The sequence below is a fragment of the Acipenser ruthenus genome, chromosome 10 (assembly GCF_902713425.1).
Source record: "Acipenser ruthenus chromosome 10, fAciRut3.2 maternal haplotype, whole genome shotgun sequence".
Taxonomy (NCBI): Eukaryota; Metazoa; Chordata; class Actinopteri; order Acipenseriformes; family Acipenseridae; genus Acipenser; species Acipenser ruthenus.
The window spans coordinates 21,728,530-21,751,749 of NC_081198.1; the positions used below are offsets into that span (position 1 = coordinate 21,728,530).

Here is a 23,220-nt window from a genome sequence, read left to right on the forward strand (position 1 = left end):
CCCTCGGAGGGAGCGGGCAATGCCACTACCCTCTAAGCCTTAGTCTTAGAAAGATTTATTCGAACTGAAGAGAAGCCAGAGTATATGGCTGGCTAAGAAGGACCTGGCATAGGGACATGTTCCACCACACTTGTCTGGTTAGCTGCATGCTCCCAGGAAACAAACTGCTGCTGTCTACATCATCATCACATGTGAATAAAAGAAAGAAAGACAGCAAGAAAGAAAGAGAAAGAAAGAAAGAGAGAAAGAAAAAAAAGAAGTAAAACGGCGGGAAAACTTGCATCAACACTGGCACTCTCCCTCCAGCAGGGGTAGACAAAATGCTCACAGGAGAGATCCAGATCTGACTTTGACCAACGTTAGAGAAAGGTGTGCACCGTTCCCGGAGGTACTGCAATACCGGGCCGATGCGTGGAGTGGACGGAGCAAGCCCCTGTTCCATCTCCCGATTCCAAAAATCAATTTAATATATGGTCCCCTGATAGGGGACGTATCAGATATTAAACTGATAAGAACAGATACTACACTTGATCTTAGCCAAAAGGCCGAGAAGCGATGGCGACTTGGCCCTTGCCCGGGGCCCCCCAGCCCGGACGGCACAGGGGGATTCAAAGGTGGGTGCAAAATTCCAAGCACAAGCAGACCCCCAAAAAACGGGCTGCTGCTTCCAGAGGGGAAATGTTCAATTTAAGCAGGAGAAAACAAAACAAAGCAAAAACACACACATAACACCAAAAACAAAACATAAACTGGCGGAGTGCGTCTTACAAATAGTCATGCCAAGCTGCTATGCTGTGCAAGGTGCCTTGGGTAACTACAACTGTGCCTCGCTGGCTGGCTGGCTTGCTAAGAAGGTCCTGGCATAGGGACATGTTCCACCACACTTGTCTGGTTAGCTGCATGCTCCCAGGAAACAACCTGCTGCTGTCTACATCATCACCACATGTGAATAAAAGAAAGAAAGACAGCAAGAAAGAAAGAGAGAAAGAAAGAGAGAAAGAGAGAAAGAAAGAGAGAAAGAAAGAAAGAGAGAAAGAAAAAAAAGAAGTAAAACGGCGGGAAAACTTGCATCAACACTGGCACTCTCCCTCCAGCAGGGGTAGACAAAATGCTCACAGGAGAGATCCAGATCTGACTTTGACCAACGTTAGAGAAAGGTGTGCACCGTTCCCGGAGGTACTGCAATACCGGGCCGATGCGTGGAGTGGACGGAGCAAGCCCCTGTTCCATCTCCCGATTCCAAAAATCAATTTAATATATGGTCCCCTGATAGGGGACGTATCAGATATTAAACTGATAAGAACAGATACTACACTTGATCTTAGCCAAAAGGCCGAGAAGCGATGGCAACTTGGCCCTTGCCCGGGGCCCCCCAGCCCGGACGGCACAGGGGGATTCAAAGGTGGGTGCAAAATTCCAAGCACAAGCAGACCCCCAAAAAACGGGCTGCTGCTTCCAGAGGGGAAATGTTCAATTTAAGCAGGAGAAAACAAAACAAAGCAAAAACACACACATAACACCAAAAACAAAACATAAACTGGCGGAGTGCGTCTTACAAATAGTCATGCCAAGCTGCTATGCTGTGCAAGGTGCCTTGGGTAACTACAACTGTGCCTCGCTGGCTGGCTGGCTTGCTAAGAAGGTCCTGGCATAGGGACATGTTCCACCACACTTGTCTGGTTAGCTGCATGCTCCCAGGAAACAACCTGCTGCTGTCTACATCATCACCACATGTGAATAAAAGAAAGAAAGACAGCAAGAAAGAAAGAGAGAAAGAAAGAGAGAAAGAGAGAAAGAAAGAGAGAAAGAAAGAAAGAGAGAAAGAAAAAAAAGAAGTAAAACGGCGGGAAAACTTGCATCAACACTGGCACTCTCCCTCCAGCAGGGGTAGACAAAATGCTCACAGGAGAGATCCAGATCTGACTTTGACCAACGTTAGAGAAAGGTGTGCACCGTTCCCGGAGGTACTGCAATACCGGGCCGATGCGTGGAGTGGACGGAGCAAGCCCCTGTTCCATCTCCCGATTCCAAAAATCAATTTAATATATGGTCCCCTGATAGGGGACGTATCAGATATTCAACTGATAAGAACAGATACTACACTTGATCTTAGCCAAAAGGCCGAGAAGCGATGGCGACTTGGCCCTTGCCCGGGGCCCCCCAGCCCGGACGGCACAGGGGGATTCAAAGGTGGGTGCAAAATTCCAAGCACAAGCAGAACCCCAAAAAACGGGCTGCTGCTTCCAGAGGGGAAATGTTCAATTTAAGCAGGAGGAAACAAAACAAAGCAAAAACACACACATAACACCAAAAACAAAACATAAACTGGCGGAGTGCGTCTTACAAATAGTCATGCCAAGCTGCTATGCTGTGCAAGGTGCCTTGGGTAACTACAACTGTGCCTCGCTGGCTGGCTGGCTTGCTAAGAAGGTCCTGGCATAGGGACATGTTCCACCACACTTGTCTGGTTAGCTGCATGCTCCCAGGAAACAACCTGCTGCTGTCTACATCATCACCACATGTGAATAAAAGAAAGAAAGACAGCAAGAAAGAAAGAGAGAAAGAAAGAGAGAAAGAGAGAAAGAAAGAGAGAAAGAAAGAAAGAGAGAAAGAAAAAAAAAGAAGTAAAACGGCGGGAAAACTTGCATCAACACTGGCACTCTCCCTCCAGCAGGGGTAGACAAAATGCTCACAGGAGAGATCCAGATCTGACTTTGACCAACGTTAGAGAAAGGTGTGCACCGTTCCACGTCGTTACGTGGCCTGCTCCGGTCTACGTCCCTCAGAGCACAATTGAAGTCACCTGACACGATGACGGGTACGTTCCCCAGCAGGAGTGGACGCAGCTGTGGAAAAAATTAAACTCTTTCGTTTTGGTTAGTGGGTGCGTAGACATTGACCAGTCTGAGGGGAGTGTTGTTGTATGTCACATCCACGCTCAGAATTCTACCAGGTTCTACCTCCCTGCTGCTGCGGGAGGTAATAAATGGGTTTTTAAACAGGATACCTACTCCGTCGGCTCTGGCTATGTTGGAGCCCGACCAGAAGGAGTCCCCCAGGGTCCAACTCTCCTTCAGGTCCCTATAATCAGGGCTCGACGAAATACCACACTCCTGCAGAAAGATGAGTTCTGCTTTCAAGTTAGCTAGATAGTTTAGTACATCAAATCTTTTTTGTGTCTCCCTGATGCTCCTGACATTAACAGACACACATATCAGGGCCATCAGGGTAGCTAACAAGAAAAGGAGTCGCTGCGTCCACCCCATAGCGACTATGATTGGGAGGTCGGGACACTCTTCCTACTCTTAGCTCTACGCTTGCTTCGAGGGGGCTTGGGCTTATTTGCAACTCCCATCACCCCTGAGAAGGTACTCACTGCTGCCTCGTCCAAGAAGGCACCGTCTTTATATGCACAGTACGTGGAGTTGTTGGGGCTATTCAACTCCCCACAAGGTAAGTCTGGTGGAACTTGCTCAGGGCCCCTCGGAACGTGTGGGTCAGCTTTGTCCTGGGGGGGGGTTATGACAGACAGCATTCTTTGGCTGTTACCGTCTGTTGAATTGGAGCTGTTAGCAGACTTCTGGCTTACCGCGTCCAGGGGTATTCCCATGTCCTCCAGTGCTGTATCTAGGAGGACCTCTAGGGGGCCCCTGGTTTTGCCCATACAAGGGAGGGGGTCAAGGATGCTTTGAAGGGAGGCCCTTCGCTTGAAGAGGGTCATTGCTACAGAGGTACTGCTGGTCAGGGAAGGTGTTGACCCCGACCTCTCCCTCGGTGCATTAGTGAACACCTCTTCTGCGAGGTGTGCTAGGGTTTGTGCCAACGACTGGGAAGGCTGGCTGGGGATGCCCTGGCTGGCTGCTACCTGCCCACTAGGCGGCAGTGTAGCCGTCCCACTCGCCTCCGTCTCTGCCTGCGAGGGCAAGACTGGGGACTTTGTGTGGACATTAGCTGGTTTTGGATCTATGGGGGCCACCTGCAACTTGCTGTCTTTGATCCTGATCTTCTTTCTTTTCCCCCCCTCGTCTCTACCCTTTCTTTTCCCCACCCTCTGCTGGTTCTTCACTCCCTTCCCCTCCTTCTCACTCTCACTTTCACTGTCGCTTTCGCTTTCCTCCCCCACGGACTCAATCCTTATGGCGTCATAACGAGAGCCGAGGGGGAGTGCTGGCGCTGAGAGGGCCCTACTCAGGGGGGGGCCGCTGCTGGGTCCGGGCTCCCTCCCTGCCTCGTGTTCTGCATCAGAGGAGCTACTGGAGGAGCTAGTGGAGTGGCTGTTGTACTCTCTCTCTGGGCTGGGGGAAGGGGTCCTCGTAAAACGGGACATGTCTCGGGGGCGGGGGGGTGAGGGGGGTGCTGGTGATGATGGTGGTGCTGGAGTCTGGGTCTTGGATACTGTTGGTGGTGATGTGGACTGATCTTTGTTACTTGCTCCCTCTTCCTGCTCAGGCCTAGGCTTGTTCATGTTTGCCTTGCTGGCTCTGGCCATGTTGGCATAGGAAGAGGGGCAGTCCTTAAACAGGTGCCCCTTCTTTCCACACAAATTGCACTGCCTCTCTTCTCTGCAGTGGCTGGTCTCGTGGGGGGCGCCGCAATTCCTGCACTTGACTACAGTACACGCGGCCGCCAGGTGTCCTAATTCCCCACATTTCCTGCAGAGTTTTGGCATCCCATTATAGAATACCAGCCCTCTGTTGGGCCCTAACACTATGGAGTTTGGAATGTGGCGGACGCCTCCAATGCCCGATGGATCAACATTAAGGCGTACCAGCCACTTTCTGGCTCCTGTCCAAACCCCATCTTCGTCTGTAATTTTCCTCCCTTCTGATGACACCCTCCCATAGCGGTTAAGCCATGTTGTAATATCATAGTCGCTAACAGCCTCATTGAAAAATTGGACAGTAACAACTTTCATTTATCTGTCTGTCAGTGCATCCACACAAAATTCTTTGTATGGAGCAAGATATTTATTCTCCCCCCAAAAGGACCACATTTCTTGTAACTTTTGGGGGTTCCTAAAACTGACCTCAAACACTTCCTTAAGCCCTGGCAATTTCACCAAACAATTCAAGTCAGAAGGGGAAAAACCCATACCCCTCTGAAGAATGGTCCGGCTGAACTCCAGTCTCGTCAGTCCTGGTTCCGTTTCATCTTGCTTGTTTCTTGTGAAGCGCACCGCATTGTGCCTCCTGGTTTCCTGGGTTGGCCGGAACGCCATCCTTCAGCTGGCTCCTCCGATTGGGGTGGGAGAAGCCTCTGGACGTCCGGGTTGTCTCTCTCTACGGAAAAGAGACAACGTAAGCAGCAAATCTGGGCAGTTGAAGGAACTATTACTTTAGTCCCTGAGGAGATGGTCGCCTCGCAAGAGGGACCCCCTCCCCAGGTGAACGGTGTCCTTCCCTGGCGGAGTAGGGGGCGCTGCTTGGCACCGAGACCACGTAGGAAGAATCGTGGCTGTGACGCCTCCTCGGGGTCCGGGGCCGCCCTCTGCTCCTCCCAGATGGCGCCCTCTGCTGGGCGCCTGCTGCTCTCTCGGTCTGGATCTCGATTACAATCAAGGGCTGGGGATGAGGTCGTCTAGGTCATCAAAGGGTCCTCAAAGGTCGTCTGGATGGTAGGTCCTCCTTCTCTCTAACTCCAGGAACGCCTGGAAAAGCCGGAACCGCCTGAAAAAGAAAAAAACGGGAACCGCCTGAAAAAGAAAAAATTGCTCTCAACAGTCAACAAAATCTTGAAAGACCCTCGGCCTGGATTGGGCAAGCCAAAACCAGACTGAGCATTAGTCTTCCAAAAAGTTGCCGAGCTGAAGAAAGCCAGTCAAAAATAAAAAAAATTCTGTTCCTCCTCACCCGAACAAACCTCTCACAGACCCTCGGAGGGAGCGGGCAATGCCACTACCCTCTAAGCCTTAGTCTTAGAAAGATTTATTCGAACTGTAGAGAAGCCAGAGTATATGGCTGGCTAAGAAGGACCTGGCATAGGGACATGTTCCACCACACTTGTCTGGTTAGTTGCATGCTCCCAGGAAACAAACTGCTGCTGTCTACATCATCACCACATGTGAATAAAAGAAAGAAAGACAGCAAGAAAGAAAGAGAGAAAGAAAGAGAAAGAAAGAAAGAGAGAAAGAAAAAAAAAGAAGTAAAACGGCGGGAAAACTTGCATCAACACTGGCACTCTCCCTCCAGCAGGGGTAGACAAAATGCTCACAGGAGAGATCCAGATCTGACTTTGACCAACGTTAGAGAAAGGTGTGCACCGTTCCCGGAGGAACTGCAATACCGGGCCGATGCGTGGAGTGGACGGAGCAAGCCCCTGTTCCATCTCCCGATTCCAAAAATCAATTTAATATATGGTCCCCTGATAGGGAACGTATCAGATATTAATACTCTTTTATTGAGATTTTACATTTTTTACATTTACACCCATTCGTTTTTTTCATTCATTTTACATTTCTTTTAAAGATGACATTCATGCATACAGACATACATTTTGTTTTAAAAGCATTTAAAATACATTTAAAAACACCAAGACAATTGTGCTTTGTACATGGTTAAAACAGACACAGATTAAAATCAACATGAAAAAAACCTGTGCTGTTTTAAAAGTGACTGGAAAAAAAGAACCATCTATAAAAAACCAGTGCTTGTGAGGGCCGGGGAGTGCTCTCTAAAAGGTTCAAAAGTGAACATAAAACTAGATCTAAAACAGGGACAGGGGAAAAGGGACAGTGTATAAAACAGTGAGTTAAAATTCTAAAATTTTAAAACACTTAAAATGTAACTTTTAATAGTTTACATTAAAAATCTTAAAGATACATAAAACAAAACAAAACAAAATCAAATAAAACATTCAACGTAAATCAAATAAAAGTCCATAAAACTGAAACAAAAGACTACATAAAACCAGGGCACCGTTGAAAAACGGTCATGCCAGCTAAAAAGGGCGGAATGCTGGCATGACAAAATAAATAAAAGGCTTAGCGGTGCCCCGTAGTCCCGCTCCTAGGAGCTAGCGGTTCCAGTTTTTTCCTTTATTCCATCTTCACGTCCTGAAGTCCGGCGATCCTCCACTCCGCGCAGGCCTTGTCCTTCCCGAGGGTCCGGATGTCCAGAATTACAAAGTCCTTGATAAGAGTTTGTGCCCTTCTGGTCGTGGTGATAGTGTCTAGCTCCTGCTTGTGATAGACACAGACGTTACGGCCTTCCCACAGGATCTGCTTGACAACATTGATGACACGCCAAACGCACTTAGCTGTGCTGGTAGTGATTCCTCCCGCAGGCCCATAGAGCACAGTCTCAGCGGTCATCTTGGCCGTGTCAGCAAACCTGTTTAGGAAGACAGAGACAGAGAGCCAGACACTGCCAGCCACATCACACTCCCAGAAGATATGGGCTGGTGTTTCTCTCTTGCGGCACTTTGCATAGGGGCATGTTTCTACTTGGGCTAGTCCCCTCCTGAACATGAACGCTCGAGTGGGGAGTGCACTGTGGACGGTGTTCCATGCTATATCCTTCTGGACATTACTGAGGCAGCTGTGAGACACATTCTCCCAGATTTTTTGGCTTTGGGTGAGGGAGAAAGTAGCTACTTTTTCAATTTCCTGGGAACCGGCAAGATATTTAGTTACAGCCTTGTATTCCCAGGAGGCCAATTTTGCTTTATCTAAGCCCAATTTATATATAGTGTCCCTTAAGGTTCTATAATACAATGGGGGGTCCCAGGAGTACGGCACGGTGTTATCAATAGTGCAGAGGCCCAAGGCCCTGAGACAGGTGGCAAAATAGAAACGATTCATGTAACATACCTTCCTGTCCAGGGCCTGGATGTTCTTGATAGTTTGCGTGAGCCCCTGCACTCGGGTGAGCTGCACAACGTCCGGGACCCCCTTACCTCCCTTCTTGTCGGCTTTACTCAGGGTGGCTCGTTTTACCCTCTCCATCTTGCTGCCCCAGATAAAGCGGTGGATAATGCGGTCCACCACTTTTTTGGTGGTCCTGTCTGGGGGAAAGATTTTTCCTACATAAGAGAGGATGGGGAACAGTATAGACTTGGTTATTAATACTCTACCCGTCATTGTTAAGGATCTTGTGCTCCATCCGCCAATCTTTTTACGGACCTGGTTAATGGCCGCCGTCCAGCTCTGGGCCCCCGAGCTATTGTTCTCGAAAATGAGGCCCAGAATCTTGATTTTGTCCTTTTTGACAGGGTACATGTCCGACAGTTCCCTATCTACCTGCCAATTTTTAGACACGTAGACTTCGCTCTTGGACTTATTAATCACTGCCCCGGTCGCCGTGCAGTACTTCCCAAGGATATTACTAATCCGAGGTACCGACGATGTGTTGGTGCAAATGAGTGACACATTGTCCATATATGCTGTTGTTTTGACCTGGACCCCGTTGGATCCAGGCAGCTGGAAACCAGTTATATTGGTATCCCTACGAATTGCCTGCAGGAGGGGTTCAATGCACACGACATATAGCAGTGGGGATAGTGGGCAACCCTGTCTGACCCCTGACTGGATAGATATTTTACCAGTCAGGTGCCTGTTCACCAAGACTCGGGTACTAATGTTTGTATAGATGGTTTTAACCCACCCCCTAAGTCCAGGAGCGAATTTCATCTGGTCCATCACTTTGTACATATATTCATGGCTTACCCTATCGAACGCCTTCTCCTGGTCAAGGTTGAACAGGCAGAGGGGATGGTTCCGTTCTCTAGAATAAGCCAGAATGTCCCTTGTTAACATTAAAATATCCGTGATGGACCTCCCTGGGACGCCACAAGCCTGGTCGGGGCCAATGACCAAAGGGAGGTGTACTTGTAGCCGGAGCATCAGAGCTTTGGCTAGTATCTTGTAATCCACGCAAAGGAGGCTGATTGGGCGCCAATTCCGTAGATCTTTAACTTCCCCTTTCTTATGAAGGAGAGTAATTACACTCTCCCGCATAGAAGGGCCCAACCGCTTCTCCCTGTAGACCGCTCTGTAGACCTCCGCTAAATGGACTTTTAGCGTGTCCCAAAAAAGATGGTAATACTCACCCGGGATGCCATCTGGACCTGGCGTCTTACCGGTGTTCATGGTCTTAACCGCCTGGGTGAGCTCCTCCAGCGTGAGTTCTGGGTCCTTCTCCTCCTCCTCGTCGTCCTGCACTGAGTCAGGCTCCAACTGGCTCAGGAACCACTCTATCAGGGTGTCATCTGTAGCTTTGATGTTATACAGGTCCCTATAGAAGTTCTCTACCACTTTTTTCACTCCCTCACTATCCTCTACTATCCTCCCCCTGCTGTCGAGCATGGAGGACATCAAGTGCCGCTTCTCCCTCGTTTTCTGGAAGAAGAAGCGAGTACACTTTTCATCTTCCTCCATTTTTTGCACTTTTGCATTGTGCATGACCTTTCGTTGTTCCTCCCTACAAAGCACTGAAAGATCTAGCTTGGTCTGGGCTATCTCGTCGCTTACAGGGAACCCCCGAAGCTGAAGCAGGCTCAGACGCTGGAGGGCAGCATTCAGGTATTTATATTTGGCTCTCCTTTCTTTTGCTTTCCTCTTGCCTGCTGCTATGAAATAACCCTTAGTTCTCATTTTGACCATCTCCCACCACTCTATAGGGGAGTTGAATAGGTCACGCAAAGTGGTCCACTCAACAAGCCTGCTCTTATAGGCTGCAGCTATGGAGGGGTCATCGAGTAAGGAGGTGTTTAATTTCCAGACCCCTGACCCCATCTGGGAGGTCTGAGGGACCTGCAATGTTACCTGCAGGAGCCTATGGTCAGAGAAGAAGACGGCCTGGGTGTCTACTGCCGTCTTCGTAAGGGAGCTGGTATGCAGGACGAGATCTATATGGGAGAAGGAGGTCCCAGATGAGCTCACCCAGGTAAAGGGAGGCACCAGGTCCTTACCTGCATCACACAGGGAGAAATCAGATATTATGGAGGACAAAACTCTACTAGAGCGGTCGTTGCGTGGCCTGCTCCGGTCTACGTCCCTCAGAGCACAATTGAAGTCACCTGACACGATGACAGGTACGTTCCCCAGCAGGAGTGGACGCAGCTGTGGAAAAAATTGAACTCTTTCGTTTTGGTTAGTGGGTGCGTAGACATTGACCAGTCTGAGGGGAGTGTTGTTGTATGTCACATCCACGCTCAGAATTCTACCAGGTTCTACCTCCCTGCTGCTGCGGGAGGTAATAAATGGGTTTTTAAACAGGATACCTACTCCGTCGGCTCTGGCTATGTTGGAGCCCGACCAGAAGGAGTCCCCCAGGGTCCAACTCTCCTTCAGGTCCCTATAATCAGGGCTCGACGAAATACCACACTCCTGCAGAAAGATGAGATCTGCTTTCAAGTTAGCTAGATAGTTTAGTACATCAAATCTTTTTTGTGTCTCCCTGATGCTCCTGACATTAACAGACACACATATCAGGGCCATCAGGGTAGCTAACAAGAAAAGGAGTCGCTGCGTCCACCCCATAGCGACTATGATTGGGAGGTCGGGACACTCTTCCTACTCTTAGCTCTACGCTTGCTTCGAGGGGGCTTGGGCTTATTTGCAACTCCCATCACCCCTGAGAAGGTACTCACTGCTGCCTCGTCCAAGAAGGCACCGTCTTTATATGCACAGTACGTGGAGTTGTTGGGGCTATTCAACTCCCCACAAGGTAAGTCTGGTGGAACTTGCTCAGGGCCCCTCGGAACGTGTGGGACAGCTTTGTCCTGGGGTGGGGTTATGACAGACAGCATTCTTTGGCTGTTACCGTCTGCTGAATTGGAGCTGTTAGCAGACTTCTGGCTTACCGCGTCCAGGGGTATTCCCATGTCCTCCAGTGCTGTATCTAGGAGGACCTCTAGGGGGCCCCTGGTTTTGCCCATACAAGGGAGGGGGTCAAGGATGCTTTGAAGGGAGGCCCTTCACTTGAAGAGGGTCATTGCTACCGAGGTACTGCTGGTCAGGGAAGGTGTTGACCCCGACCTCTCCCTCGGTGCATTAGTGAACACCTCTTCTGCGAGGTGTGCTAGGGTTTGTGCCAACGACTGGGAAGGCTGGCTGGGGATGCCCTGGCTGGCTGCTACCTGCCCACTAGACGGCAGTGTAGCCGTCCCACTCGCCTCCGTCTCTGCCTGCGAGGGCAAGACTGGGGACTTTGTGTGGACATTATCTGGTTTTGGATCTATGGGGGCCACCTGCAACTTGCTGTCTTTGATCTTGATCTTCTTTCTTTTCCCCCCATCGTCTCTACCCTTTCTTTTCCCCACCCTCTGCTGGTTCTTCATTCCCTTCCCCTCCTTTTCACTCTCACTTTCACTGTCGCTTTCGCTTTCCTCCCCCACGGACTCAATCCTTATGGCGTCATAACGAGAGCCGAGGGGGAGTGCTGGCGCTGAGAGGGCCCTACTCAGGGGGGGGCCGCTGCTGGGTCCGGGCTCCCTCCCTGCCTCGTGTTCTGTATCAGAGGAGCTACTGGAGGAGCTAGTGGAGTAGCTGTTGTACTCTCTCTCTGGGTTGGGAGAAGGGGTCCTCGTAAAACGGGACATGTCTCGGGGGCGGGGGGGTGAGTGGGGTGCTGGTGATGATGGTGGTGCTGGAGTCTGGGTTTTGGATACTGTTGGTGGTGATGTGGACTGATCTTTGTTATTTGTTCCCTCTTCCTGCTCAGGCCTAGGCTTGTTCGTATTTGCCTTGCTGGCTCTGGCCATGTTGGCATAGGAAGAGGGGCAGTCCTTAAACAGGTGCCCCTTCTTTCCACACAAATTGCACTGCCTCTCTTCTCTGCAGTGGCTGGTCTCGTGGGGGGCGCCGCAGTTCCTGCACTTGACTACAGTACATGCGGCCGCCAGGTGTCCTAATTCCCCACATTTCCTGCAGAGTTTTGGCATCCCATTATAGAATACCAGCCCTCTGTTGGGCCCTAACACTATGGAGTTTGGAATGTGGCGGACGCCTCCAATGCCCGATGGATCAACATTAAGGCGTACCAGCCACTTTCTGGCTCCTGTCCAAACCCCATCTTCGTCTGTAATTTTCCTCCCTTCTGATGACACCCTCCCATAGCGGTTAAGCCATGTTGTAATATCATAGTCGCTAACAGCCTCATTGAAAAATTGGACAGTAACAACTTTCATTTCTCTGTCTGTCAGTGCATCCACACAAAATTCTTTGTATGGAGCGAGATATTTATTCTCCCCCCAAAAGGACCACATTTCTTGTAACTTTTGGGGGTTCCTAAAACTGACCTCAAACACTTCCTTAAGCCCTGGCAATTTCACCAAACAATTCAAGTCAGAAGGGGAAAAACCCATACCCCTCTGAAGAATGGTCCGGCTGAACTCCAGTCTCGTCAGTCCTGGTTCCGTTTCATCTTGCTTGTTTCTTGTGAAGCGCACCACATTGTGCCTCCTGGTTTCCTGGGTTGGCCGGAACGCCATCCTTCAGCTGGCTCCTCCGATTGGGGTGGGAGAAGCCTCTGGACGTCCGGGTTGTCTCTCTCTACGGAAAAGAGACAACGTAAGCAGCAAATCTGGGCAGTTGAAGGAACTATTACTTTAGTCCCTGAGGAGATGGTCGCCTCGCAAGAGGGACCCCCTCCCCAGGTGAACGGTGTCCTTCCCTGGCGGAGTAGGGGGCGCTGCTTGGCACCGAGACCACGTAGGAAGAATCGTGGCTGTGACGCCTCCTCGGGGTCCGGGGCCGCCCTCTGCTCCTCCCAGATGGCGCCCTCTGCTGGGCGCCTGCTGCTCTCTCGGTCTGGATCTCGATTACAATCAAGGGCTGGGGATGAGGTCGTCTAGGTCATCAAAGGGTCCTCAAAGGTCGTCTGGATGGTAGGTCCTCCTTCTCTCTAACTCCAGGAACGTCTGGAAAAGCCGGAACCGCCTGAAAAAGAAAAAACTGCTCTCAACAGTCAACAAAATCTTGAAAGACCCTCGGCCTGGATTGGGCAAGCCAAAACCAGACTGAGCATTAGTCTTCCAAAAAGTTGCCGAGCTGAAGAAAGCCAGTCAAAAATAAAAAAAATTCTGTTCCTCCTCACCCGAACAAACCTCTCACAGACCCTCGGAGGGAGCGGGCAATGCCACTACCCTCTAAGCCTTAGTCTTAGAAAGATTTATTCGAACTGAAGAGAAGCCAGAGTATATGGCTGGCTAAGAAGGACCTGGCATAGGGACATGTTCCACCACACTTGTCTGGTTAGCTGCATGCTCCCAGGAAACAAACTGCTGCTGTCTACATCATCATCACATGTGAATAAAAGAAAGAAAGACAGCAAGAAAGAAAGAGAGAAAGAAAGAGAAAGAAAGAAAGAGAGAAAGAAAAAAAAAAGAAGTAAAACGTTGGGAAAACTTGCATCAACACTGGCACTCTCCCTCCAGCAGGGGTAGACAAAATGCTCACAGGAGAGATCCAGATCTGACTTTGACCAACGTTAGAGAAAGGTGTGCACCATTCCCGGAGGTACTGCAATACCGGGCCGATGCGTGGAGTGGACGGAGCAAGCCCCTGTTCCATCTCCCGATTCCAAAAATCAATTTAATATATGGTCCCCTGATAGGGGACGTATCAGATATTAAACTGATAAGAACAGATACTCTTTTATTGAGATTTTACATTTTTTACATTTACACCCATTCGTTTTTTCATTCATTTTACATTTCTTTTAAAGATGACATTCATGCATACAGACATACATTTTGTTTTAAAAGCATTTAAAATACATTTAAAAACACCAAGACAATTGTGCTTTGTACATGGTTAAAACAGACACAGATTAAAATCAACATGAAAAAAACCTGTGCTGTTTTAAAAGTGACTGGAAAAAAAGAACCATCTATAAAAAACCAGTGCTTGTGAGGGCCGGGGAGTGCTCTCTAAAAAAGTGAACATAAACCTAGATCTAAAACAGGGACAGGGGAAAAGGGACAGTGTATAAACAGTGAGTTAAAATTCTAAAATTTTAAAACACTTAAAATGTAACTTTTAATAGTTTACATTAAAAATCTTAAAGATACATAAAACAAAACAAAACAAAATCAAATAAAACATTCAAATTAAATCAAAGGTCCATAAAACTGAAACAAAAAGACTACATAAAACCAGGGCACCGTTGAAAAACGGTCATGCCAGCTAAAAAGGGCGGAATGCTGGCATGACAAAATAAATAAAAGGCTTAGCGGTGCCCCGTAGTCCCGCTCCTAGGAGCTAGCGGTTCCAGTTTTTTCCTTTATTCCATCTTCACGTCCTGAAGTCCGGCGATCCTCTACTCCGCGCAGGCCTTGTCCTTCCCAAGGGTCCGGATGTCCAGAATTACAAAGTCCTTGATAAGAGTTTGTGCCCTTCTGGTCGTGGTGATAGTGTCTAGCTCCTGCTTGTGATAGACACAGACGTTACGGCCTTCCCACAGGATCTGCTTGACAACATTGATGACACGCCAAACGCACTTAGCTGTGCTGGTAGTGATTCCTCCCGCAGGCCCATAGAGCACAGTCTCAGCGGTCATCTTGGCCGTGTCAGCAAACCTGTTTAGGAAGACAGAGACAGAGAGCCAGACACTGCCAGCCACATCACACTCCCAGAAGATATGGGCTGGTGTTTCTCTCTTGCGGCACTTTGCATAGGGGCATGTTTCTACTTGGGCTAGTCCCCTCCTGAACATGAACGCTCGAGTGGGGAGTGCACTGTGGACGGTGTTCCATGCTATATCCTTCTGGACATTACTGAGGCAGCTGTGAGACACATTCTCCCAGATTTTTTGGCTTTGGGTGAGGGAGAAAGTAGCTACTTTTTCAATTTCCTGGGAACCGGCAAGATATTTAGTTACAGCCTTGTATTCCCAGGAGGCCAATTTTGCTTTATCTAAGCCCAATTTATATATAGTGTCCCTTAAGGTTCTATAATACAATGGGGGGTCCCAGGAGTACGGCACGGTGTTATCAATAGTGCAGAGGCCCAAGGCCCTGAGACAGGTGGCAAAATAGAAACGATTCATGTAACATACCTTCCTGTCCAGGGCCTGGATGTTCTTGATAGTTTGCGTGAGCCCCTGCACTCGGGTGAGCTGCACAACGTCCGGGACCCCCTTACCTCCCTTCTTGTCGACTTTACTCAGAGTGGCTCGCTTTACCCTCTCCATCTTGCTGCCCCAGATAAAGCGGTGGATAATGTGGTCCACCACTTTTTTGGTGGTCCTGTCTGGGGGAAAGATTTTTCCTACATAAGAGAGGATGGGGAACAGTATAGACTTGGTTATTAGTACTCTACCCGTCATTGTTAAGGATCTTGTGCTCCATCCGCCAATCTTTTTACGGACCTGGTTAATGGCCGCCGTCCAGCTCTGGGCCCCCGAGCTATTGTTCTCGAAAATGAGGCCCAGAATCTTGATTTTGTCCTTTTTGACAGAGTACATGTCCGACAGTTCCCTATCTACCTGCCAATTTTTAGACACGTAGACTTCGCTCTTGGACTTATTAATCACTGCCCCGGTCGCCGTGCAGTACTTCTCAAGGATATTACTAATCCGAGGTACCGACGATGTGTTGGTGCAAATGAGTGACACATCGTCCATATATGCTGTTGTTTTGACCTGGACCCCGTTGGATCCAGGCAGCTGGAAACCAGTTATATTGGTATCCCTACGAATTGCCTGCAGGAGGGGTTCAATGCACACGACATATAGCAGTGGGGATAGTGGGCAACCCTGTCTGACCCCTGACTGGATAGATATTTTACCAGTCAGGTGCCTGTTCACCAAGACTCGGGTACTAATGTTTGTATATATGGTTTTAACCCACTCCCTAAGTCCAGGAGCGAATTTCATCTGGTCCATCACTTTGTACATATATTCATGGCTTACCCTATCGAACGCCTTCTCCTGGTCAAGGTTGAACAGGCAGAGGGGATGGTTCCGTTCTCTAGAATAAGCCAGAATGTCCCTTGTTAACATTAAAATATCCGTGATGGACCTCCCTGGGACGCCACAAGCCTGGTCAGGGCCAATGACCAAAGGGAGGTGTACTTGTAGCCGGAGCATCAGAGCTTTGGCTAGTATCTTGTAATCCACGCAAAGGAGGCTGATTGGGCGCCAATTCCGTAGATCTTTAACTTCCCCTTTCTTATGAAGGAGAGTAATTACACTCTCCCGCATAGAAGGGCCCAACCGCTTCTCCCTGTAGACCGCTCTGTAGACCTCCGCTAAATGGACTTTTAGCAGTCCCAAAAAAGATGGTAATACTCACCCGGGATGCCATCTGGACCTGGCGTCTTACCGGTGTTCATGGTCTTAACCGCCTGGGTGAGCTCCTCCAGCGTGAGTTCTGGGTCCTTCTCCTCCTCCTCGTCGTCCCGCACTGAGTCAGGCTCCAACTGGCTCAGGAACCACTCTATCAGGGTGTCATCTGTAGCTTTGATGTTATATAGGTCCCTATAGAAGTTCTCTACCACTTTTTTCACTCCCTCACTATCCTCTACTATCCTCCCCCTGCTGTCGAGCATGGAGGACATCAAGTGCCGCTTCTCCCTCGTTTTCTGGAAGAAGAAGCGAGTACACTTTTCGTCTTCCTCCATTTTTTGCACTTTTGCATTGTGCATGACCTTTCGTTGTTCCTCCCTACAAAGCACTGAAAGATCTAGCTTGGTCTGGGCTATCTCGTCGCTTACAGGGAACCCCCGAAGCTGAAGCAGGCTCAGATGCTGGAGGGCAGCATTCAGGTGTTTATATTTGGCCCTCCTTTCTTTTGCTTTCCTCTTGCCTGCTGCTATGAAATAACCCTTAGTTCTCATTTTGACCATCTCCCACCACTCTATAGGGGAGTTGAATAGGTCACGCAAAGTGGTCCACTCAACAAGCCTGCTCTTATAGGCTGCAGCTATGGAGGGGTCATCGAGTAAGGAGGTGTTTAATTTCCAGACCCCTGACCCCATCTGGGAGGTCTGAGGGACCTGCAATGTTACCTGCAGGAGCCTATGGTCAGAGAAGAAGACGGCCTGGGTGTCTACTGCCGTCTTCGTAAGGGAGCTGGTATGCAGGACGAGATCTATACGGGAGAAGGAGGTCCCAGATGAGCTCACCCAGGTAAAGGGAGGCACCAGGTCCTTACCTGCATCACACAGGGAGAAATCAAATATTACGGAGGACAAAACTCTACTAGAGCGGTCGTTGCGTGGCCTGCTCCGGTCTACGTCCCTCAGAGCACAATTGAAGTCACCTGACACGATGACGGGTACGTTCCCCAGCAGGAGTGGACGCAGCTGTGGAAAAAATTGAACTCTTTCGTTTTGGTTAGTGGGTGCGTAGACATTGACCAGTCTGAGGGGAGTGTTGTTGTATGTCACATCCACGCTCAGAATTCTACCAGGTTCTACCTCCCTGCTGCTGCGGGAGGTAATAAATGTGTTTTTAAACAGGATACCTACTCCGTCGGCTCTGGCTATGTTGGAGCCCGACCAGAAGGAGTCCCCCAGGGTCCAACTCTCCTTCAGGTCCCTATAATCAGGGCTCGACGAAATACCACACTCCTGCAGAAAGATGAGATCTGCTTTCAAGTTAGCTAGATAGTTTAGTACATCAAATCTTTTTTGTGTCTCCCTGATGCTCCTGACATTAACAGACACACATATCAGGGCCATCAGGGTAGCTAACAAGAAAAGGAGTCGCTGCGTCCACCCCATAGCGACTATGATTGGGAGGTCGGGACACTCTTCCTACTCTTAGCTCTACGCTTGCTTCGAGGGGGCTTGGGCTTATTTGCAACTCCCATCACCCCTGAGAAGGTACTCACTGCTGCCTCGTCCAAGAAGGCACCGTCTTTATATGCACAGTACGTAGAGTTGTTGGGGCTATTCAACTCCCCACAAGGTAAGTCTGGTGGAACTTGCTCAGGGCCCCTCGGAACATGTGGGTCAGCTTTGTCCTGGGGGGGGGTTATGACAGACAGCATTCTTTGGCTGTTACCGTCTGTTGAATTGGAGCTGTTAGCAGACTTCTGGCTTACCGCGTCCAGGGGTATTCCCATGTCCTCCAGTGCTGTATCTAGGAGGACCTCTAGGGGGCCCCTGGTTTTGCCCATACAAGGGAGGGGGTCAAGGATGCTTTGAAGGGAGGCCCTTCGCTTGAAGAGGGTCATTGCTACCGAGGTACTGCTGGTCAGGGAAGGTGTTGACCCCGACCTCTCCCTCGGTGCATTAGTGAACACCTCTTCTGCGAGGTGTGCTAGGGTTTGTGCCAACGACTGGGAAGGCTGGCTGGGGATGCCCTGGCTGGCTGCTACCTGCCCACTAGGCGGCAGTGTAGCCGTCCCACTCGCCTCCGTCTCTGCCTGCGAGGGCAAGACTGGGGACTTTGTGTGGACATTAGCTGGTTTTGGATCTATGGGGGCCACCTGCAACTTGCTGTCTTTGATCCTGATCTTCTTTCTTTTCCCCCCCTCGTCTCTACCCTTTCTTTTCCCCACCCTCTGCTGGTTCTTCACTCCCTTCCCCTCCTTCTCACTCTCACTTTCACTGTCGCTTTCGCTTTCCTCCCCCACGGACTCAATCCTTATGGCGTCATAACGAGAGCCGAGGGGGAGTGCTGGCGCTGAGAGGGCCCTACTCAGGGGGGGGCCGCTGCTGGGTCCGGGCTCCCTCCCTGCCTCGTGTTCTGCATCAGAGGAGCTACTGGAGGAGCTAGTGGAGTAGCTGTTGTACTCTCTCTCTGGGCTGGGGGAAGGGGTCCTCGTAAAACGGGACATGTCTCGGGGGCGGGGGGGTGAGGGGGGTGCTGGTGATGATGGTGGTGCTGGAGTCTGGGTCTTGAATACTGTTGGTGGTGATGTGGACTGATCTTTGTTACTTGCTCCCTCTTCCTGCTCAGGCCTAGGCTTGTTCGTACTTGCCTTGCTGGCTCTGGCCATGTTGGCATAGGAAGAGGGGCAGTCCTTAAACAGGTGCCCCTTCTTTCCACACAAATTGCACTGCCTCTCTTCTCTGCAGTGGCTGGTCTCGTGGGGGGCGCCGCAGTTCCTGCACTTGACTACAGTACATGCGGCCGCCAGGTGTCCTAATTCCCCACATTTCCTGCAGAGTTTTGGCATCCCATTATAGAATACCAGCCCTCTGTTGGGCCCTAACACTATGGAGTTTGGAATGTGGCGGACGCCTCCAATGCCCGATGGATCAACATTAAGGCGTACCAGCCACTTTCTGGCTCCTGTCCAAACCCCATCTTCGTCTGTAATTTTCCTCCCTTCTGATGACACCCTCCCATAGCGGTTAAGCCATGTTGTAATATCATAGTCGCTAACAGCCTCATTGAAAAATTGGACAGTAACAACTTTCATTTCTCTGTCTGTCAGTGCATCCACACAAAATTCTTTGTATGGAGCGAGATATTTATTCTCCCCCCAAAAGGACCACATTTCTTGTAACTTTTGGGGGTTCCTAAAACTGACCTCAAACACTTCCTTAAGCCCTGGCAATTTCACCAAACAATTCAAGTCAGAAGGGGAAAAACCCATACCCCTCTGAAGAATGGTCCGGCTGAACTCCAGTCTCGTCAGTCCTGGTTCCGTTTCATCTTGCTGGGTCCTTGTGAAGCGCACCGCATTGTGCCTCCTGGTCTCCTGGGTTGGCCGGAACGCCATCCTTCAGCTGGCTCCTCCGATTGGGGTGGGAGAAGCCTCTGGACGTCCGGGTTGTCTCTCTCTACGGAAAAGAAACAACGTAAGCAGCAAATCTGGGCAGTTGAAGGAACTATTACTTTAGTCCCTGAGGAGATGGTTGCCTCGCAAGAGGGACCCCCTCCCCAGGTGAACGGTGTCCTTCCCTGGCGGAGTAGGGGGCGCTGCTTGGCACCGAGACCACGTAGGAAGAATCGTGGCTGTGACGCCTCCTCGGGGTCCGGGGCCGCCCTCTGCTCCTCCCAGATGGCGCCCTCTGCTGGGCGCCTGCTGCTCTCTCGGTCTGGATCTCGATTACAATCAAGGGCTGGGGATGAGGTCGTCTAGGTCATCAAAGGGTCCTCAAAGGTCGTCTGGATGGTAGGTCCTCCTTCTCTCTAACTCCAGGAACGTCTGGAAAAGCCTGAAAAAGAAAAAAAACTGGTATTAAACTGATAAGAACAGATACTACACTTGATCTTAGCCAAAAGGCCGAGAAGCGATGGCGACTTGGCCCTTGCCCGGGGCCCCCCAGCCCGGACGGCACAGGGGGATTCATTGGTGGGTGCAAAATTCCAAGCACAAGCAGACCCCCAAAAAACGGGCTGCTGCTTCCAGAGGGGAAATGTGCAATTTAAGCAGGAGAAAACAAAACAAAGCAAAAACACACACATAACACCAAAAACAAAACATAAACTGGCGGAGTGCGTCTTACAAATAGTCATGCCAAGCTGCTATGCTGTGCAAGGTGCCTTGGGTAACTACAACTGTGCCTCGCTGGCTGGCTGGCTTGCTAAGAAGGTCCTGGCATAGGGACATGTTCCACCACACTTGTCTGGTTAGCTGCATGCTCCCAGGAAACAACCTGCTGCTGTCTACATCATCACCACATGTGAATAAAAGAAAGAAAGACAGCAAGAAAGAAAGAGAGAAAGAAAGAGAGAAAGAGAGAAAGAAAGAGAGAAAGAAAGAAAGAGAGAAAGAAAAAAAAGAAGTAAAACGGCGGGAAAACTTGCATGAACACTGGCACTCTCCCTCCAGCAGGGGTAGACAAAATGCTCACAGGAGAGATCCAGATCTGACTTTGACCAACGTTAGAGAAAGGTGTGCACCGTTCCCGGAGGTACTGCAATACCGGGCCGATGCGTGGAGTGGACGGAGCAAGCCCCTGTTCCATCTCCCGATTCCAAAAATCAATTTAATATATGGTCCCCTGATAGGGGACGTATCAGATATTAAACTGATAAGAACAGATACTACACTTGATCTTAGCCAAAAGGCCGAGAAGCGATGGCGACTTGGCCCTTGCCCGGGGCCCCCCAGCCCGGACGGCACAGGGGGATTCAAAAGGTGGGTGCAAAATTCCAAGCACAAGCAGACCCCCAAAAAACGGGCTGCTGCTTCCAGAGGGGAAATGTGCAATTTAAGCAGGAGAAAACAAAACAAAGCAAAAACACACACATAACACCAAAAACAAAACATAAACTGGCGGAGTGCGTCTTACAAATAGTCATGCCAAGCTGCAATGCTGTACAAGGTGCCTTGGGTAACTACAACTGTGCCTCGCTGGCTGGCTGGCTTGCTAAGAAGGTCCTGGCATAGGGACATGTTCCACCACACTTGTCTGGTTAGCTGCATGCTCCCAGGAAACAACCTGCTGCTGTCTACATCATCACCACATGTGAATAAAAGAAAGAAAGACAGCAAGAAAGAAAGAGAGAAAGAAAGAGAGAAAGAGAGAAAGAAAGAGAGAAAGAAAGAAAGAGAGAAAGAAAAAAAAAAGAAGTAAAACGGCGGGAAAACTTGCATCAACACTGGCACTCTCCCTCCAGCAGGGGTAGACAAAATGCTCACAGGAGAGATCCAGATCTGACTTTGACCAACGTTAGAGAAAGGTGTGCACCGTTCCCGGAGGTACTGCAATACCGGGCCGATGCGTGGAGTGGACGGAGCAAGCCCCTGTTCCATCTCCCGATTCCAAAAATCAATTTAATATATGGTCCCCTGATAGGGGACGTATCAGATATTAAACTGATAAGAACAGATACTACACTTGATCTTAGCCAAAAGGCCGAGAAGCGATGGCGACTTGGCCCTTGCCCGGGGCCCCCCAGCCCGGACGGCACAGGGGGATTCAAAGGTGGGTGCAAAATTTCAAGCACAAGCAGACCCCAAAAAAACGGGCTGCTGCTTCCAGAGGGGAAATGTGCAATTTAAGCAGGAGAAAACAAAACAAAGCAAAAACACACACATAACACCAAAAACAAAACATAAACTGGCGGAGTGCGTCTTACAAATAGTCATGCCAAGCTGCTATGCTGTGCAAGGTGCCTTGGGTAACTACAACTGTGCCTCGCTGGCTGGCTGGCTTGCTAAGAAGGTCCTGGCATAGGGACATGTTCCACCACACTTGTCTGGTTAGCTGCATGCTCCCAGGAAACAACCTGCTGCTGTCTACATCATCACCACATGTGAATAAAAGAAAGAAAGACAGCAAGAAAGAAAGAGAGAAAGAAAGAGAGAAAGAGAGAAAGAAAGAGAGAAAGAAAAATAAAAGAAGTAAAACGGCGGGAAAACTTGCATCAACACTGGCACTCTCCCTCCAGCAGGGGTAGACAAAATGCTCACAGGAGAGATCCAGATCTGACTTTGACCAACGTTAGAGAAAGGTGTGCACCGTTCCCGGAGGTACTGCAATACCGGGCCGATGCGTGGAGTGGACGGAGCAAGCCCCTGTTCCATCTCCCGATTCCAAAAATCAATTTAATATATGGTCCCCTGATACTCTTTTATTGAGATTTTACATTTTTTACATTTACACCCATTCGTTTTTTCATTCATTTTACATTTCTTTTAAAGATGACATTCATGCATACAGACATACATTTTGTTTTAAAAGCATTTAAAATACATTTAAAAACACCAAGACAATTGTGCTTTGTACATGGTTAAAACAGACACAGATTAAAATCAACATGAAAAAAACCTGTGCTGTTTTAAAAGTGACTGGAAAAAAAGAACCATCTATAAAAAACCAGTGCTTGTGAGGGCCGGGGAGTGCTCTCTAAAAAAGTGAACATAAACCTAGATCTAAAACAGGGACAGGGGAAAAGGGACAGTGTATAAACAGTGAGTTAAAATTCTAAAATTTTAAAACACTTAAAATGTAACTTTTAATAGTTTACATTAAAAATCTTAAAGATACATAAAACAAAACAAAACAAAATCAAATAAAACATTCAAATTAAATCAAAGGTCCATAAAACTGAAACAAAAAGACTACATAAAACCAGGGCACCGTTGAAAAACGGTCATGCCAGCTAAAAAGGGCGGAATGCTGGCATGACAAAATAAATAAAAGGCTTAGCGGTGCCCCGTAGTCCCGCTCCTAGGAGCTAGCGGTTCCAGTTTTTTCCCTTATTCCATCTTCACGTCCTGAAGTCCGGCGATCCTCCACTCCGCGCAGGCCTTGTCCTTCCCGAGGGTCCGGATGTCCAGAATTACAAAGTCCTTGATAAGAGTTTGTGCCCTTCTGGTCGTGGTGATAGTGTCTAGCTCCTGCTTGTGATAGACACAGACGTTACGGCC

The 23,220-nt window shown here is 49.3% G+C and overlaps 5 non-coding genes and 4 pseudogenes across 5 annotated transcripts; all 9 read right to left on the reverse strand.

Annotated features, from left to right (window-relative positions):
* Positions 1–366: 366 nt before the first annotated feature.
* Positions 367–557, reverse strand: LOC131738963 (U2 spliceosomal RNA). The gene has a single exon (XR_009330131.1). It is a non-coding gene; the product is annotated as a U2 spliceosomal RNA (small nuclear RNA).
* A 597-nt stretch (positions 558–1,154) lies between these two features.
* On the reverse strand, positions 1,155–1,345 carry LOC131738964 (U2 spliceosomal RNA). Its single transcript, XR_009330132.1, has one exon. It is a non-coding gene; the product is annotated as a U2 spliceosomal RNA (small nuclear RNA).
* Positions 1,346–1,942: 597 nt separating this feature from the next.
* On the reverse strand, positions 1,943–2,133 carry LOC131738298 (U2 spliceosomal RNA). The gene has a single exon (XR_009329862.1). It is a non-coding gene; the product is annotated as a U2 spliceosomal RNA (small nuclear RNA).
* Positions 2,134–6,248: 4,115 nt separating this feature from the next.
* Positions 6,249–6,403, reverse strand: LOC131738755 (U2 spliceosomal RNA; annotated as a pseudogene).
* Positions 6,404–13,434: 7,031 nt separating this feature from the next.
* LOC131738418 (U2 spliceosomal RNA) lies at positions 13,435–13,604 on the reverse strand (annotated as a pseudogene).
* A 6,382-nt stretch (positions 13,605–19,986) lies between these two features.
* Positions 19,987–20,136, reverse strand: LOC131738773 (U2 spliceosomal RNA; annotated as a pseudogene).
* A 597-nt stretch (positions 20,137–20,733) lies between these two features.
* On the reverse strand, positions 20,734–20,924 carry LOC131738965 (U2 spliceosomal RNA). The gene has a single exon (XR_009330133.1). It is a non-coding gene; the product is annotated as a U2 spliceosomal RNA (small nuclear RNA).
* Positions 20,925–21,524: 600 nt separating this feature from the next.
* LOC131738966 (U2 spliceosomal RNA) lies at positions 21,525–21,715 on the reverse strand. Its single transcript, XR_009330134.1, has one exon. It is a non-coding gene; the product is annotated as a U2 spliceosomal RNA (small nuclear RNA).
* Positions 21,716–22,298: 583 nt separating this feature from the next.
* LOC131738844 (U2 spliceosomal RNA) lies at positions 22,299–22,431 on the reverse strand (annotated as a pseudogene).
* Positions 22,432–23,220: the final 789 nt, after the last annotated feature.